The 16884-nt window shown below is 40.9% G+C and overlaps 1 protein-coding gene across 7 annotated transcripts in view; it reads left to right on the top strand.

Annotated features, from left to right (window-relative positions):
- Positions 1–260: 260 nt before the first annotated feature.
- The window catches only part of EZH2 (enhancer of zeste 2 polycomb repressive complex 2 subunit), a 62042-nt gene continuing 45418 nt past the window's right edge, over positions 261–16884 (top strand). For 3 of the 7 annotated variants that reach the window (XM_073810039.1, XM_019933901.3, XM_019933897.3), the window contains exon 1: positions 262–417. The gene's annotated coding sequence lies outside the window, so the exon portion shown is untranslated. Of the gene's footprint in view, positions 418–459; positions 569–1360; positions 1386–16884 lie in introns of those variants that run through there. The other 4 variants (XM_073810038.1, XM_019933893.3, XM_073810037.1 and 1 more) reach the window with 4 other exon arrangements.

Here is a 16884-nt window from a genome sequence, read left to right as displayed (position 1 = left end):
CGCCGTGCGTTCCGCGAAAGAACAAAGAGCCGGCGCAGCGCTTCCACCGGCGGCGGCGTCCCTCGGCGCCCGCCCGCCCGCGCGCACGCGCCGCCAGCCCGGCCCGGCCGAGTCCCGCGGGTGCCTCGGCGTGGGGCTGGCTCTGCGCCTCAGAGCCCGGCGGGCCCTGTGATTGGATGGGAGCCCGCCTCGCGTCCCGCCAATCGGGGCGGCGCTTGGTTGGACAGGGGGGGCCAAATAAAAGCGATGGCGATTGGGCTGCCGGGTTTGGCGCTCGGTCCGGGAGCGTCCGACACCCACTGGGACGCAGAAGGCGGTGGAGCCCCGGCGGCGGCGGCGGCGGCAGCGGCGGCGGCGGCGGCGGCGGCGCGCGGGAGCGGCGCGCGGGAGCGGCGCGGGCTGGGGCGCGGGGCGCAGGTAACGCGCCGCTGTCGGGCCGGCCGGCTGGCGGGGCTCTGGAGCCCGGCGAGGGGCGGCGGCGGCGGTGGTGGGACATCCCCGCCGCCGCTCTGCCTGTCCGGGTATCGCCCCGAGCGGGCTCTCTCGGGGTGCCGCTTTGGCTGGCGGGGTGAGAGGAGAACCTTCTGAAGGGGCCGTGGGTCCGGGCCGGCCTGTGGGACCGCCACGGGCGGGCAGTGCCGGACCCGGCGACCCGAGGCGGGAGCCCGGGCGGGCGCCGCGGGGGGCAAGCGAAGGGGTTCTCTCGCGTGCCCGCCCCTCCGGAGGCGCCGGGGCTGGGCTGGGGGCGCTCCGGTGCCCGGGGCGGGCCGGCCGCCCGAGCCCCGGTCTCCTTTGTGTGGAGCGCCGCGGCGGGAGCGCCCGGGTGGGACGGGACGCACACAAGTTGGTGGGACCTCGGCGCCGAGTGCGCACTCAGACAAAGGACGGACTGTGTCTCGAGGGAGCTCGGCGCGAGGAAGGGGCAGTGACACCGGGGCCTGACAGCGGGCGGGAGAGTGGCGTGGGGAGCGGCGGCCGCGGTGCAGCGGGCGGGCTCGGCTCCACGCCCCCTCCCCGTGAGGGCGCAGGCTCGGCCGGGGCCGTGGGGGCCGGGACGGCGCGCGGAGACCGGACTCCGAGCGGCCGCGCGTCTGACATTTCCCCGGAAAGCAGCCCCGGAGCTCCTCGTCTCCACCCGCTCGGACCAGGCGGTCGCGGCAGCCTTCGCCTTCTCGGCGGGCTTTCTGTTAAGTTTGAGGGAAGGGTCTCGCTGTTCTCCCCCTTCCCGGTTTTGTTCCTTTCGGAGGGCTTTCCGTCGAGTTCCCGCGTCATTGTGGCACCCCTCCCCCCCGCCCACCCAAAAGTCGGTGCCACAGGGTCACTTTTTGAAAAATGGGAAGAATGAGAAGCACGATATTTTGGAAAACTTGGTGAACTCACGCCTGGTGAGTCCCCACTTTCTAAAGAATCATAATCTTTAAAAAAAAAAAATTACAGGCTGTTTCGGCCAACTTGTGTGATACAGCTGAGACTGGCGACAGGTGCTAACGAAATCAGCTGTCATTTAGTAAGCGATTATTCCCCAAATCCCTAGGGGATGAATGAGGATGAGATGGTAGAAAGAGTTGATCACAAGAAAATGTTTATGACAAACGTGTGTTTAGGTGGTATGGTTAGCAATTTCTCATTAATTGGTCTTGTTTTCCGTGAACAATAGCTTTGTTGAGTCAGAAAAGGCTGGCTGCAGAAATGTTTGTTGCCTAAGAAATCGAATGTGTGCTGTCCACAGTTAAGTTAAACTTCCTTTGTTTGTCACACAGGATCTGTAAAATTTAAATTCATTTGGAAATAAAGATGTGTCTTTGGTATTTAAAAATATTTTACTACAGGGTTTACTTGCTGGGTTTGAAAGGTCATTATCAGCTTAGTTTTATGGCGTTTCAGTGTCACATAAAACAACATTTAAAACAATATTTTAAAAAATCTTTAAAAAACACTAATGCTGACACAGTTGACTGTAATCTATGCTTCTAGGGGGTTTTGAGATTGGGTGGGATCCTAACCGTTAGACCACCAGGGAGCTAGGGGGGGTCTTGGAGTTTGTTTTCCATTACTCTTCATTCATGACCATTAGCAATTATTTTATGTTTGGGAATAAAATGTAGAACAAGTGTGTAATCCTAACTAGTTTATTGATCATTTTATTTGCAAGAAAATGAAAGTATTTAAGATATATTTTAATTTCATTTTCATATTCCCTAAAGATAGGAATAGATAGGATGCTAGTCCTAGATATAAAGAATCCCATTCTCTCTTTTTGGAGGTGTGTTAGAGAATGTAGTGTTTAAAGTCCTGGAAGCACATAGGAAAATGGCATCTTAAATTCTGATTTTTGTGGAAAGTGAACATATTCAAAGAAAAGGAATTTAGAAACACATAGACACTCTTCTGATTTGCATTATTCTATCTGATGATCTAATGTACAACCTACTATCTTATGGTTTCATAAAAATGGAGACAAAGAACTGCATTGTAAAAGTCTTTATTACATATTTTGCAGTGTTGGACACCACTGAACAGACATTCCAGGTGCTGTTCCTAAGTATTGTTTACATTTATATTAGTTGCTGGTAATTATATATTAAAAAGTCTTGCCCATTGTTATGAGATGAACTAGTTACGCAGATTTTGGCAGAAATTTGGATCTTTTAGGATATAAAATTCCAGTTTTTCCCTTCTTGTGTACACTGTATTTGATAATTACTATCTTTGTACTTGCCACAAGATTTTTTTTAAAGTTTTTTTTGGGAATTGGTTTTAAATTTTTTCTATTTGAATTGAGAATGTTTAGTTTAAGTAGCAGTGATTAAAAAAACACACTTGTTGATTTAGTGTAATTAGGTAAAAAAAGAAAAAAGCTCTAATGCTTTTATACCAGCTTTGCCTTGCATGCATACGTATGTGATTATCTTTGTGTTGGCTGCTTAAATTTTTAGGCACATTTCCCCAGCTCACCCTGAGGTTTTCCAGGATATCCTCCATCCTTTGAGCTGGCATGCTCAAAGAGTGTGAATTAGGTTCTGTCTTGGCCTTAAAAAGTGATTAAGAAAGTTGATCTGCTTTTAAAGGACTAACAGCAAGGAAAAATCTGCTTCTCAGCGGATCTAATGTCTTTTGGGGTCAATTAGAAATGATTTATGGATTTGCCTTGAAGTCTTTATGTCCGTACAAATGAAGAAAACATTTTCTGTGAATGATGAAGAATTCTAGATGGGCAGGTGAAATCTTCAGTTTGGAGGAAGAGCAGGAGAGGAACAGCTCATTAAGTTCAGAGAAAGCTTCACTTGCTAGAGGCCTTCCCTGTGTCTGCAAAGGCTTTGTTCACACCTTTATTGTAGCATGTATCCAATTGTATTGTAATCACTTGCTGGTGCCTCTGACTCCTTCACTACACTCTTAAGTGCCTTGAGTCAGAAGCTCTGTCTTACTTTTCTTTGTATACCTGGTGGTTGCTAGAGAGTAGGTGTTAATAGTTGAACGAATGAAGGAAATCCAACAAATGTAGGGAAATAATTTGACAAAGGAACTTGCAAAGGAAACAGGATATATTCATATTTATGTTGTGAGGAACTTTGGAAGGTGTTTTTCTCCCTCTTTGAGAGGCAGTGGTTATAAAGAAAAATAATTGTCAAGATGTACAAGTTCCAAGGTCTCTCCTAGTTATTAACACTCTGAGGTATTGAAAATTGGATATCCTTTAGGTGCAACTATTGGTTTTCATATTTGGTATTTCAGGCAGCTAGAGAGAAGCTTGATGGGTCATCTGGCTACGTAGCATATAGTATCTGCTTAATTTGTGTTGAAATTGATAATTGTACAAAAATATAAGGGGCGAGTACATCTTTTAATCGAAAGGTGTCTAGTTACCATTAATGAGTTCTTTATTGGAATAATTTGAGGTAGGTTTTGAAGCTAAAACTGAAGGAAGTAGTGCCAGTGTAATTACAGATTATTTATTGGGATGTTCTTCATCATTCTTTTAAAATCATGATAAATGTAGATTTGTAAATCCAATAATATCTCAAAAGGCATAGCTGATAAATTTTTAAGATGGTTGCACTGTTTTATATCTTGCCACTGCACCACTACGTGGTGCAAAAATACGACAAAAATGAAGTGAAAAAAAAGACATTAATACTAAAGAGCCTACTATTTGCCAGATTCTTTATTCATTCATTCGTTTGTTTGGTTTGTTTGTTTTTATTGTGGTAACATTCACATCAGAGGCTTTGTTTTTAATTCTTGTAAAAACCACCTTGCATTCATCAACAGATGTTTGGATAAACAAAATATGGTGTATACATACAATGGAATGTTCAGCTATTGAAGGAATGATGTACTGACACATATTATAACATGGGTGAAACTTGACAATGTTATGCTAAGGAAAATAAGCCAGACACAGAAGGAAACAATTGTATGATTCCATTTATAGGAGGTACCTAGAACAGGCAAATTCAGAGACAGAAGGTAGAATAAGAGGTTACCAGGGGCAGAGGGGAGAGGGGAATGGGAAGTTAGTGTTTAATTGGGACAGAGTTGCTGTTTGGAAGGTGAAAAAGTTCTGGACGTGGAAGGTGGTAATGGCTGCACAACGTTTTGCATGTCTAATGCCACTGAATTGTGTGCTTAAAAATAGTTAAAATGGTAAATTTTATGTATGTTTTACCATAAAAAACTTTAACAATGACAACAACACACTCTGCAGACCTTTACAGATAAGGAAACTTTGATGTAGAGGGTTAAGAATTTGCCCAGGATTATCCAACTAGGAATTTGCAGTCAGGATCCAAACTTAGATTCTCTTTGGCTCCATTTTATCTACTTCGTGTTATCTGCTGGTCTCCTGGATGATTGAAGACAGATTGGTTCCAAGAAGAGTGAGTTTATTTGAATCAATCAGAGAGTTATATTTAGAAGTAGATAATTGTAGGTTTATGGGATCTGATGCCCTAGACAAACTAAAAGATGTCTTTGTGGATTTCTTTTCAGCCGGAGTTGTACTAGTGTGCGCTCTGGGGGCAGTACAGATTTTGAGAGTGTGGTCTTTGGAGTCACGTTGCTTGGGTTCCAGTTCCCGAACTGCCAGTTTGTGTCACGTCACGTTGCCCTTGATGTCTAAGTTCCCTATCTGTAAATTGGTGGTCCTAATGATAACTACTCATTCCATAAGGTTGTTGAGAGGATTAAATTAGTTAATACATGTGAAGCCCTTAGAACTACAGCTGGCACAAATTGTTTGATAAGTGATTCTTAGTTATTGCACTAATATTGTTTATAAGAGTTGATGTACTTTCTCATTCATGGAACTAAACACTTCCCAAGCTTAAGTACGTGCTTAGAACCTGTATGTGAAGAAAACCGCGCCATGTACGCTTTTCATTTCTGTTTACTTTGAATTATGTATTGATTAAAAACAGGTTATATGTGTTCAATTTAAAATACTGAAAACAACGTAGACGTTTATATAGTGAAAACTTTCTTGATCCCTGTAACCCCATTCCCTACCCTTAACAGTTTGCTGTATATTCTTCCCAAACTTTCCAATGTATCCGTATGAATATATATTAATACATGTATTTTACAAAAACAGTATCAAGTTATTTTGTTATGAAACATTTTTTTAGGTCAATGCAGAGATCTGTTTCATTTTTAAAAGCTTGCTATTTCTTTAAAGCTTGCTATGTGGTCAACACTGTTTTAAGTGCTTTCATTTATTTTACACAGACACTAATAACAAGAGATGGAGAGCTTAGGTAACTAGTTAGTGGTAGAGTACGGATTTGAATTTGGGCTTCAAAGCCCTGATTTCTCAGCCTGGGGTGTGTGTGTGTGTGTTTGTTCTTTGTTTTCGTAAGGCCCTCGAGGTACCCATGATTTTAGCATTTCTTAAAAGAGTTGTAAAACAACAACACATACCCCAAAAGAATATGCAAGGCAACTGGGTGTGGCCTGCCAAGCCTCAAAGCACTTAACCATGCGGCTGTTTGCAGAAGTTTTCTGCCCTCTGCTCTAAGCTCTCAGGCTGTTTTGTTATATGGGATACGCAGTATGCCGGCTTCTGTGCCGTCGTGCAGTGAACCAGCCGTCTGTGTGGACGTTGTGCTCTCCCCGCAAGGAGGGAACATCCTTATGTAGCTTTGAACATTTGTGTGATGGCTTTCTATAGGGAGAATTGCTGGTTCAAGATTATGCACATTTCAAGTTTTAATAGATGTTGCCAAATCACTTTCTAGAGAGGTATCCATTTTTTAGTGTGCAAAATCAACTTTATTGAAGTGTAGTTTATATACATGAAAATGCACGTATTTGAAGGGTACAGTTTGAAGAGTTTTGACAAATGTAACCATCTGTGTAACTATCACCTCAATCACGATATAACCTTGCTATCATTTCAGAGTTCTTTTATGCTCCCAACTGCCAGTCAGATTTCTCCTGTTTAAGAATTTCACATGAATGGAATTACGCAGAATATACATTTTTGTGACTGGCTTCTTTGATCCAGCGTGTTTTTGGGATTTATGTATGTTGTTGCTTGTTTCAGTAGTTTCTCTTTATTTCTCAGTAATATTCCATTGTGTGACTATCCTATGTTTTCTTCATTTACCTGTTGATGGGTCTGTGTCCCGTTTTGGCTCTTATTAGTAAAGCCTCTGTGACCATTTGGGCAAGCCTTTTGTGGACATATCTTCTACTTTCTCTTGGGTAAATACCTTGTAGTTGGACTGTGGGGTCATGTGGTAAATATTGATTTAATTTTATGAGAAACTGCCAGACCATTTCACCAAGCGATTGTCCCGTTTTGCGTGGAGTTAGGGTTGAGTTGTTTCCATGTGGGAGCTGTGGTTTCTCCACATTTTTGCTGAGTCTTCACCCATGTCCCGTGTTGCTGTCATTTAAGTCGCTGGCCTCTGAGTGCTGAGTATCTTATCGTGGTTTTAATTTGCATTTCCCAAGTGATCAGTGATGTTGGACATCTTTTCACGTGCTTATTGGCCATTTGTATGCATTTTTCGGTCAAGCCTTTTGTCCATTTAAAAAATTGGGGTGTTTGCCTCATTGAGTTGTAAGAGGTCTCTGTGTATTCTGGGTGCACATTCTCTGTCAGATGTATGTGTTGCAAATGTTTTCTCCTTAATTTTCTACTTTGATTTTGACAATATATAGATCAAGTTAGGTAATAGTACTAGAAGCGTAATTGTTTAAATTCAGTTAAATTGTGTGAAAACAAATTCATTCTTAATCCACAAATCATTTAGTTCTTGGTATAACAAAATGTCTTGTGTTTGCAGAAACATGGACATTTAAAGGATATTATTTATAATGATGGTATTAGGTGTGTGGCATGAGGAATTTTAAAATTAAGCTAACTAGTTTTGAAAGTGATAATATTTAGTAATTCTTTAAATTATCATTTTGGGTAATTTGGACCTTTTCATTTATTAGTGAGTTAACATTTTTCTTACATTTTTTTTCTTCAGAGGATAAATGGGGATAGTGAAAGTGACTTTGATCTTAGACTCTGGTAATGTAGAAGTGTTGATAAGATTGCCAGGCTTCGTTTACCTATTTTGATAGTTAAGTAAATTTTTTCCTATATGATCAGATGGCTTTTCAGAGTATATACTTGATTTGTGGACTGTTTTATTTCTGAAGAGTATCAGTTCTTTTGCTCAACAGCTAATTTACTCCCATAATAATTTTTAGTTTTTCTTCATTATTCAAGTAATACACGATACCTCCTTTTCCCTGTTAAATAAAGGAGAAAAAAAAAAAGCAAGCATTTGGGTTTCTGCTGGGTGTCGTATGCCTCTGCAGGTGGTCCCGTCCTTGCCCAGCTCAAGTCTTCCATGGCTGTCATCAATTCCACGCAAAACTCCTGAAGCTAGTGTTGCAGGCTGGCTACGGAACAGCCCTACCTCTTTCAACTAGTCTCACCTCTGATAGTTTTCTTCTACTTTTCCTCTGTTGAGCTCAACTGGTCTTCTTACTTGTCTCCAGGAAGCCTCACATGGAGAGTCTGTGCTCTGTCCTCTTTGCGCAGTGTCTTCCATACCATTTTAGCATCTGAAGATGCTGTTTAGCCTGTTTGGCTCAGAATGCCCCATCCCCCTCTCCCAACCAAACTAGACAGCTTCTCTCCTGCTTCGAGGGAAATGCACAGCAGTTCTCTTGTGTTTTTCTCTTTCCCTCTCCCCTTGACTTTAAGCTCTAATTTACACGTCTGCATGGTAGAGGTTAGAAAAGGGTTCTGGGACTTCCCTGGTGGCCCAGTGGTTAAGAGTCTGCCTGCCAACGCAGGGGACACAGGTTCGATCCGTGGTCTGGGAAGATCCCACATGCCGCGGAGTAACTAAGTCCGTGAGCCACAACTACTGAGCCTGCGTTCCACAACTACTGAAGCCTGCACACCTAGAGCCCGTGCTCCGCAACAAGAGAAGCCACCGCATGAGAAGCCCGCGCACTGCAACGAAGAGTAGCTCTTGCTCAGCGCGACTAGAGAAAGCCCGTGTGCAGCAACATACACCCGACGCAGCAAAAATAAATAAATATAAATAAATAAATAAATTTTTTAAAAAGAAAAAGTACCTTCCTTAAAAAAAAAGGGTTCTGTACATAGTAGATAGAAATAAAATTTTGTGAAATTGATTTAGGGCCAGAGTCCTGAAAACTTGAGGCTCTCTTCTTCAGCAGCAACTCAGTAAATAGTGATTTAAATAGCACCCCGACCCTTTAAAGCAGAGCCTTCAAGAGTCTGTCTCAGGTGAGTTTTTCGGCTGTTCTGTGTATCACCCAGTGAGCTTTGCTACCTGCTGTCAGGTACTATTATACAATTTTAATTTATATCCCTAGTATACTCTTTTTTTTTTTTTTTTTTGCGGTATGCGGGCCTCTCAACTGTTGTGGCCTCTCCCGTTGCGGAGCACAGGCTCCAAACGCGCAGGCTCAGCGGCCATGGCTCACGGGCCCAGCCGCTCCGCGGCATGTGGGATCCCCCCGGACCGGGGCACGAACCCGCGTCCCCTGCATCGGCAGGCAGACTCCCAACCACTGCGCCACCAGGGAGGCCCTATATCCCTAGTATACTCTTGACTAAAGTTAGAAAGCTTGAGAAACTCTGATCATGGAAAAAAGTGAGAACATAAAATAATGATTCTGCAAATTTATCTCAGGATGATCTCTATCCCTCTGTTGCGTTTATGCGAGCTAAATGCATGCTGTCGTACATAGCATGTCAAGATGTTTCTAGTAGGTTTAAAAAGTGTCAAAAAGACAAAACGTCATGACTGTTTTATCCGTTTTAGTGCTTTGGTTTTTGTTACTGAAGACCATCTGAGAAGTGCTTTATAAGCAAAACACAAAAATTTAAGAAAGCTAGTTGATTTTCTTTAAACAGGGAAAATTCCAATCATTATTAAAGCAACTTTTATTTGTCTTTGATGCCATTGCCTATAGTGAAATTTCACTGTATGCTATTGATAGGTACATGAATACCTACTGTGTGCTTACAAATAATGGAACTAACTACTATTTATTGTGAACTTGCCCTTTGCCTAATATACATGCAGCCTGTAAACCAAACATTTTACTTTTGAAATTTGTTGAAGTCGTGCATTTTAATTACTTTAAAAAACCGTATAGTATTTGCTAAATGAGAAAATAATTATCTGTTCTTTGAATATTATAAAAGATTCTATAAGATGAACTTCACAATCCTTTTATTTTTTGAACTTCATAATCTTTTAACAGTATGATGTTATAGGTAGACAGTATAATATTATTAGGTAGACAAAAGCTACGGTGTGAGTATCCTTATTCATAAAATTCTGATCTAAAATGTTTCTGTATTCAGATTATTTAATAGTGTAAGCAAAATTTGCAAAATTATTTTTTAAATCTCTAATGGGTACCGTGAGATAAATTACCATGCAGAGGATTTATTGGTCAGAAAAGGTTGGGAAATGCCCTTCTAGAGTAATCAGTAAGGACTTTTAAATGGCAGAAATGTTGCTTGAACAGGCTTAAAGGAAGGAGAGGATGAATTGTTCTCCGTGCCCCGTAAGTAATTTTGCCTCTTCAGAGAATATTTGTCTGCCTGAAATACAGAGCTCAAGTTAGCTATGGAGAAGATATTTTAGAGGCAGCTGGATATTGTGCAAAGAACACAGACTCTAGGCTAGGCTCTGCCGTTAAACTAGTTGTGTTTCCTTGGCAAGTAGCTTTCGTGGATCTCCACTGCTAAATGACCGAGGTGAGCAAACTGAGCAACTTGTGGTTATTGAGGATCTACCTTGTGCCTTCAAAGAGGATATCTGTGTCTCTGTTTCACAGATAAAGAAATAGGGACTTGGTGAAGGTAAGTAACTTGCTTAAATTCATGCAACCAGGAGGACCAAGATCCCTTTGAGAATAGGCTTTTGCTGCTTCTAGGGTCCTGCTTAGCTCAAATACTGAGATGCTTGCTAGGTGCTTGGCTTCTGTTAGCCACTTAGATCTGTTTCTCTGGAGAGTTTGAGAAATAGTGGACTTGAGTTCACATTACTATCGCAGGTAATTGCCGTGCTCCCTGGCTGGCATTTAATTGCGTTCTATGCATTTCTCCCAAATTCCTTTACCAGTTCATCAATTCATAAAACATCTAATGCTGATTATAAGCCTCTTCTTTCCTCTTTTTTTGCCTCTGCATGATAGGCATAATAGCACCTAAAAGTCTTTTAGGACTATGATATATCTGACTAAACTCGCTTTCTAAACAATCAGATTGGGATATTGTGATTTATAATAAGTTTATATATATTTGCTCTTTGTCCTGTTTCTGGCACGGAGCTCCTAAGTAAAACCCTTGGAATTTTCTAAGGGTTAAGAGTGATAAGGGTGTTTTTTGCTATTTGTAACCAACCCCTTTCAGCCACACCTGAGTTTATGCTAAGAGGTGACTTCTGGAAAACACCTAAGGATGGGGGCTAGTTTGCTAGGAAACCAACCTTGAGATTACAGGGTTGGAACTTTCAGACACCACCACCTCCCTCCAACCTCTGGGGAGGGGAGAGGGGCTAGAAATGGAGTTCAGTCACCGGTGGCCAATTATCTAATCAACCAACCTTGCCTGTTTAATGAAGGCTCCATAAAAACTCAAAGGGACAGAGTTCGGGTAGCTTCTGGGTTGGTGGACACATGGAGATTCAGGAAGAGTGGTAGGCCCAGAGAGCGTGGAAGCCCCGTGCCCCTTCCCACGTGCCTGGCCCTATGCACCTCGTCGGTTTGGCTCTTCCTAAGTTATATTCTTTTCTAATAAGCTGGTAATCTGTTTTCCTGAGTTCTGTGAGCAGCTCTAGCAAATTAATTAATGAAAACCTATCTCCAGGTAGATAGTGTCAGATTTGAGTTGAAGTGTAGGATACCCAGCTAGTGTTGCAGAGAACTGCTTGGTGAGGGGAAAAACTCCACGTTTGGTGACCGGGAAGTGTCAGAAATGCACTATTCAGAGAATATTGTGTGTAATGTAAATGAAAACTATCATAACATTACACTTTGCACAGATCTGCACTGGCAAGTTCATACTTACTATTTCCCACTTTTTCCTATAGAATTTACTCTTGTAGTTAAAGAAATAAAATAGTTTTTCTTTACTATTAGTCTGGTGTCACTTGTTATCCCCTAACAGCATATAACTAAATGGCTCGCTGTACCATAGAGTTTCCTAGAATAGAAATTTCCTCAAACTATTTATTGGGTGCCTCAGTCTTCACCCATTACGGCTGTTCAAATAAAGGGTGAGATACTCTCTTCCTTACCCTTGAGAAAGAGACATTCTATTACAACTTTTAAATCTAGATTACCAAACAAAAAGTCATGTCTTTTCTGTGCCCAGAGTCTAAAATTCCTAAATGTTAAGGCACTCATTTTAGCCCCCTCCTTTTCTTTTACCATAGGAAGTGCTGGGATTGAAGTATTTTTTTCCTGCCTAAAAACCTTAGTGTTAGTGTGGTAATTGCAGAGAGGTGACTGCAGGGATTGTACAACTGGTTTCCCTGTAGTTGGTGGATTCTTTATAGCATTTCCATAGTTATTTGGAGACTCAAAATATTTTTTCTCAGGGCTTAAGTATTTGTGGTAAGTGATGTTATAGTAATAAAAGAGACAATATACTTTGGTAACAAATACTGAAAATATCATTGATTGTAAATAGTACTTGAAGAGTTGGACATTTTCTAGTACCTCAGCAATGTATTTATGTGGATATTTGTCATGAACCTTAAGTATAGGAAAATCATGAAAAGACTTATAGCTCATCACTGCCCCTACCTCCTATACTTCCATGTTGGCCCAAAACTACTACTGTTTTTAGCAAGAGAATGACTTTCAGAGTGGAGATGAGCCTAAGGAGTTTCTGAAGGGTTTCTGAGGAGTTCTGTCGTCCATGGGCTAAATAAATGGCACTTGCAAACATTTTTACCCCCTTGTGGTGTACACCAAACTCACCAAACTCCAGTGCTGAAACTACCAGGTAAGGGTTACTTGGTTGTAGGATGCCTGGAAATTCTGAGAGGTTCTGTAAGTACTTTGGGATTAGTAGTTTGAACTACCAAGTCCTTTTTATGATTCTGTCTTCAGAATATAGAGGGAATTGTGTTTTGTTTGGGGGTTAAGATACAAGGTCAGTGTCTCAGGCAACAATAGTATGTTGGCAGAATTGCCCATGGAGAGTTTCTAGGAAGATTCCATATCATAAATACCTTCTCTTTAGGTCCAAAAGCAGCCCATCTTTCCTCTAGTATGCGAACAGATCACTGTTCTTCTGTTGAGCACAGAGTTGTTTGTTTGCACTTAGGGGCCAATGCTACATGGAAAACGCTGAGCTCTGGAATCACTCTGCGTGGTGAAATAGTGTCAAGGATGTGCAGAGCAGGCTGTGGGGACAGCAGATTCCTGTCACCTATTTATGCTCACTTAGGTAACTTGTTGTTTGGAATGATGGGTAGATCCCTTGTATTTACCTAAAGTGAGTTTCTCTTAAAATTTTGCCAGTATATCAATATGTTGTTAAATTTGTACTAGGTTGGCTTATTTGAGGTATAAGATTTAAAATAGACTTCCTATAAGGAAGAAAGGCTGTCATCAGACTTAACCTACCTTTTCATTCTTTTGCCTATATCAAAAGGAGTGTTGAAGAAATAATATGTATCCCATGTCCCATCCTTGAATTACAATGAGTTGTGTATCATAGTTTTAGTTTCAGGTACATCAGTCTTTGTTCTATTTCCCCTCCGACAGTGTCTCAGTAAACTGAGTATATACCCAACAAAATGAGAGGATTTAGCTTATAAAATAGGTTTCATACAGTTTTGAAAGAAAACTTTACCCTCTAGATGCCAATTTAGTTAATCTGTTTTATCTGTTGTCCAAGCAAACTATTTATAACCTTTATGATAGTTCAGTTTTCCACTTGGTGTAAATTTATATGCCATTTCTTTTCTAGGACGGGTCTGTGAATGGATAGAACTTTCGAATAAACACAGGAATGCTGGTCTGTAGACTCCGTATTGAACTATTGAACTTAGGAGTTTAGTTTACTCTTCTGCTGGAAGGAAAATGATCTTATTTTTGTAGAAAATACATTACTGCAGAGTCTACTCATTTTTGCTGAAACAATCCAGTGAATGTTTTCTATCATTCACCTAAGATTGCCACATTACTGTAATTTTCCTGTGCCTTTTAACACGACTGTGCCTTTTTAGCACTACTTAAACCAGGGCTACAAATGTGATATGGATTTTTTTCTCCCTTATTTTCCCTTATCACTAGTCAGGGGCACATGTGTTTCCTAAAAACTTCTTGGATACAATTGCTGTTTATAATGCTTTCTCACCTGTAGTCGTGTCCACTGAAGTTTAGGCGCTAAGGTGCCTGTTGTATCTTGCAAACTTGTGTCTGTCACAGGATTTAGCACTTTCAGAATGTTTCATAGATTCATATTGACTGTTTGATAATACCTCTATTCCTGGCTTTCCCAAATCCTTCAAAATGAAGTTTCAGAAGTTCCTTTTCCTTAAATTTTTGCAGGTCATTTGGGTGGACTGTTTGGGTCCAACAGTAGTGAGCTTGTGTATTTTTGTCACTTTTTTCTCCTTTTTGAATAAAAATAGAGGCATGCTAGGAAGTGAAAAGGAACAAGTTATTTATGTTTCTTTTATGTGTGTAGGGTGAAGTTTGAATATATGGGGAGTTGGTTGGGAGGATGGGGTTGTTTTAGGTAAGCAAGGGGGTCAGAAGAGTGACCATGATTGGGGGTGATTATCTTCTTATGACCATGAAGGGTAGGACAGATGGATGAAAACAAGCAATTTGTTTAAAAGAAATTTTGTTAATGTTAGTCCCTTAATTTGGCACAGATGTATGGCAGACTTTCTTTTGGATTCTATAGTTGACAGTTATAGCAAAGTATCCCTCATTAAATATTCTTCACATAGATTTTTGTTTGCTTTGTTTTTTTAGTTGCAAGAATGGTGATTTCTAGGCTTTCATTCTTACAGACTTGTCTTTTAGAAAATATAAGTTGAATATATGCCAGTTCAGGCTCTCTGCTAGGCAAATGAAGAGGCGGGGTATTGGGATTTCTGATTCATACGGCGTCTGGATATACTGATGGCAGTTGTTCTCCAAGCGAGCTCTGTGGGCCTCAGGGGGTCCGTGAGGTAAAAATTATTTTTGTAATAATTTTACGATGTTATTTGCCTTTTTTTTTTTTTTACCGTGTTGACATCTGTACCAGTGGTGGAAAAGCAGTGGTAGGTAAGGACTGTTGGCACCTTAGCACTGAGAGTAAAAAAAAAAAAAAAGCCAGTTTTGAGAATGTCCTCGATGAAGTGAAAAAGGTTGTTAATTTTATATACTCTTGATCCTGTGCACACATCTTAATGTTCTGTGCCACAGGATGGGAATGTGCCTAAAGGGCTTCGATTGCTGCCCGAGTGTGACCTTCTTTGGGAGCTGCACTTATGGATGGAGTTCCAGGCCGCACCAGCTGCTTTTTTCATGGGGAACCATTTTCACGTGACAGAGGGGTTGCCTGACAAACTGTGATTATTCCGACTTGGGTATTTGGCAGCCATTTTTCAACGAAGTGAACCTGTCGCTTCAAGGAAAACAACTGAGCGTTATTTGTTGCTGGTGATGATGTTTGAGTTTTCAAGCAAAATTTAGAATTTTTGGAAAACTTGCATCTGTCACTGTGAGGTTGACAACTTTCCCAATAAATACTTAAAGACATCTTTGATGACATCAGTGGATTTAACAAGTATGATTTTTTGAAATATATGAACTTATGGAAAATCTGCACAACTCAGTGGACCAGTCAGTGTTTTTCATACTGAGGAAATGATATTATAAAGTCACGCATGGGTTAAAGATGCATTCAAAGGAGACAGGCCAATGAATTTTAATGTAGCAGAGTACGAAAAGTTTATTGATACAATTTCAGGTTCCACATTGCAACTCATCTTTTAAGAAACTGCCACTGCTTACTGAAGGGTAGTGGTTGTCTTGAGGAAAAGCACCTATGAGGTTGAATTACAAGCTGCACTCGCCACTCTTTTCTTAAAACAGTTTTGGAGTAATATCAGAGCATGAGATTCACCATTACCTCAGAAGGCTATCCAGATACTCTTCCCTTTTCTAGTTCAGTATCTGTTTGGGAAAGGATTTTCTTTATATTCTTCAACCAGAGCAACATGTTGGAACAGATTGAATGCAGAAGCAGATATGAGAATCCAGCTGTCTTCTATTAAGACAGATATTAAAGAAATTGACAAAAATGTAAAACAGTGTCCCTCACTGATTATTTTAAAAGAAAAATAGTTTTTAAAAAATAAAATGTGTTATTAACATGTAACAGGCTTGCTGTTATTTTTAAATGAATTAATGTTTTAAAACTTTCTCAGTTTAAAATTTCTAATATGCAAAATTTCAGTAGATACGCCGCATATAAACTACAGGGGTCCTGAGACCAAAATGCTTAAGAATGGTGTCTGGTGTTTTCTTTGAACATTCTACCCTCTCTCTTTGTCTGTGCTGGTAACTGCCATGTGAGTAGTTAATGTCTCAATCTGGATCTAAGTTCAAATTCTTAGTGGTCGCAGTGGCTCACTTCGGGCTTCTTATCCTCTTTTGGTCAGTTCTTCTTTCTCCTCATGAGTGCATCTGGTTTTTAAATTTGAGAATGTCTCTTGCCATCTTTTTTCTCCATTCACACTACTGTCAACCCAGTCAGAACTCTTATCACTTTATTCCTGAATTACTTCAGTACTCCAGCTGTTTCTAATATAGTTTTCAAACTTGTATGTTGAATGCAACCCCAGGGTTGACTTGACTTTATATGCTTTCTAAAAATGTACAGATATAAACTTCTTATGGTAAAACCAAAGCAAAGTTACAGATTAAACACGGACAATCAAATCAGCAACATGTATTTAATGATGCTATTTTGTTAACATGAATAGCCAATCTATTCCTTTAATTTGGCTTAATAATGCTAACACAGAGAATGGCTGTTTGCATATATGTGTTTTATAAAATGCTGTTAACTTTTAGTCCTTATTTGTTCAGGATAATTAGACCTAGTGGTTACCCTGCGCTGTGACACCTAGCAATCCTTGAATGCCAGTTGAAAATTCTGTAAAGCTGTGTTGATCCTTGGAGCACTGTGGAGTTACTGAAGCCTGCATTGGATAGATATTGAATCAATTATTTTTGGAGTCTTTACTAGAAAATATCATTACATATTTTACTACTGGGTTTGCTGGTTGGTGGGAACAAAATGCAAGTTGGTGACCTCTGCATCCCACTGGCTTTGCAGCACGCACTGGGTGCTGAGCGCTTCAGCAC

This window comes from Tursiops truncatus, chromosome 9 (assembly GCF_011762595.2).
Source record: "Tursiops truncatus isolate mTurTru1 chromosome 9, mTurTru1.mat.Y, whole genome shotgun sequence".
In the NCBI taxonomy this organism is placed as follows: Eukaryota; Metazoa; Chordata; class Mammalia; order Artiodactyla; family Delphinidae; genus Tursiops; species Tursiops truncatus.
Note: the sequence above shows the minus strand (reverse complement) of the source record. Positions and strands in the feature narration are given on the sequence as shown.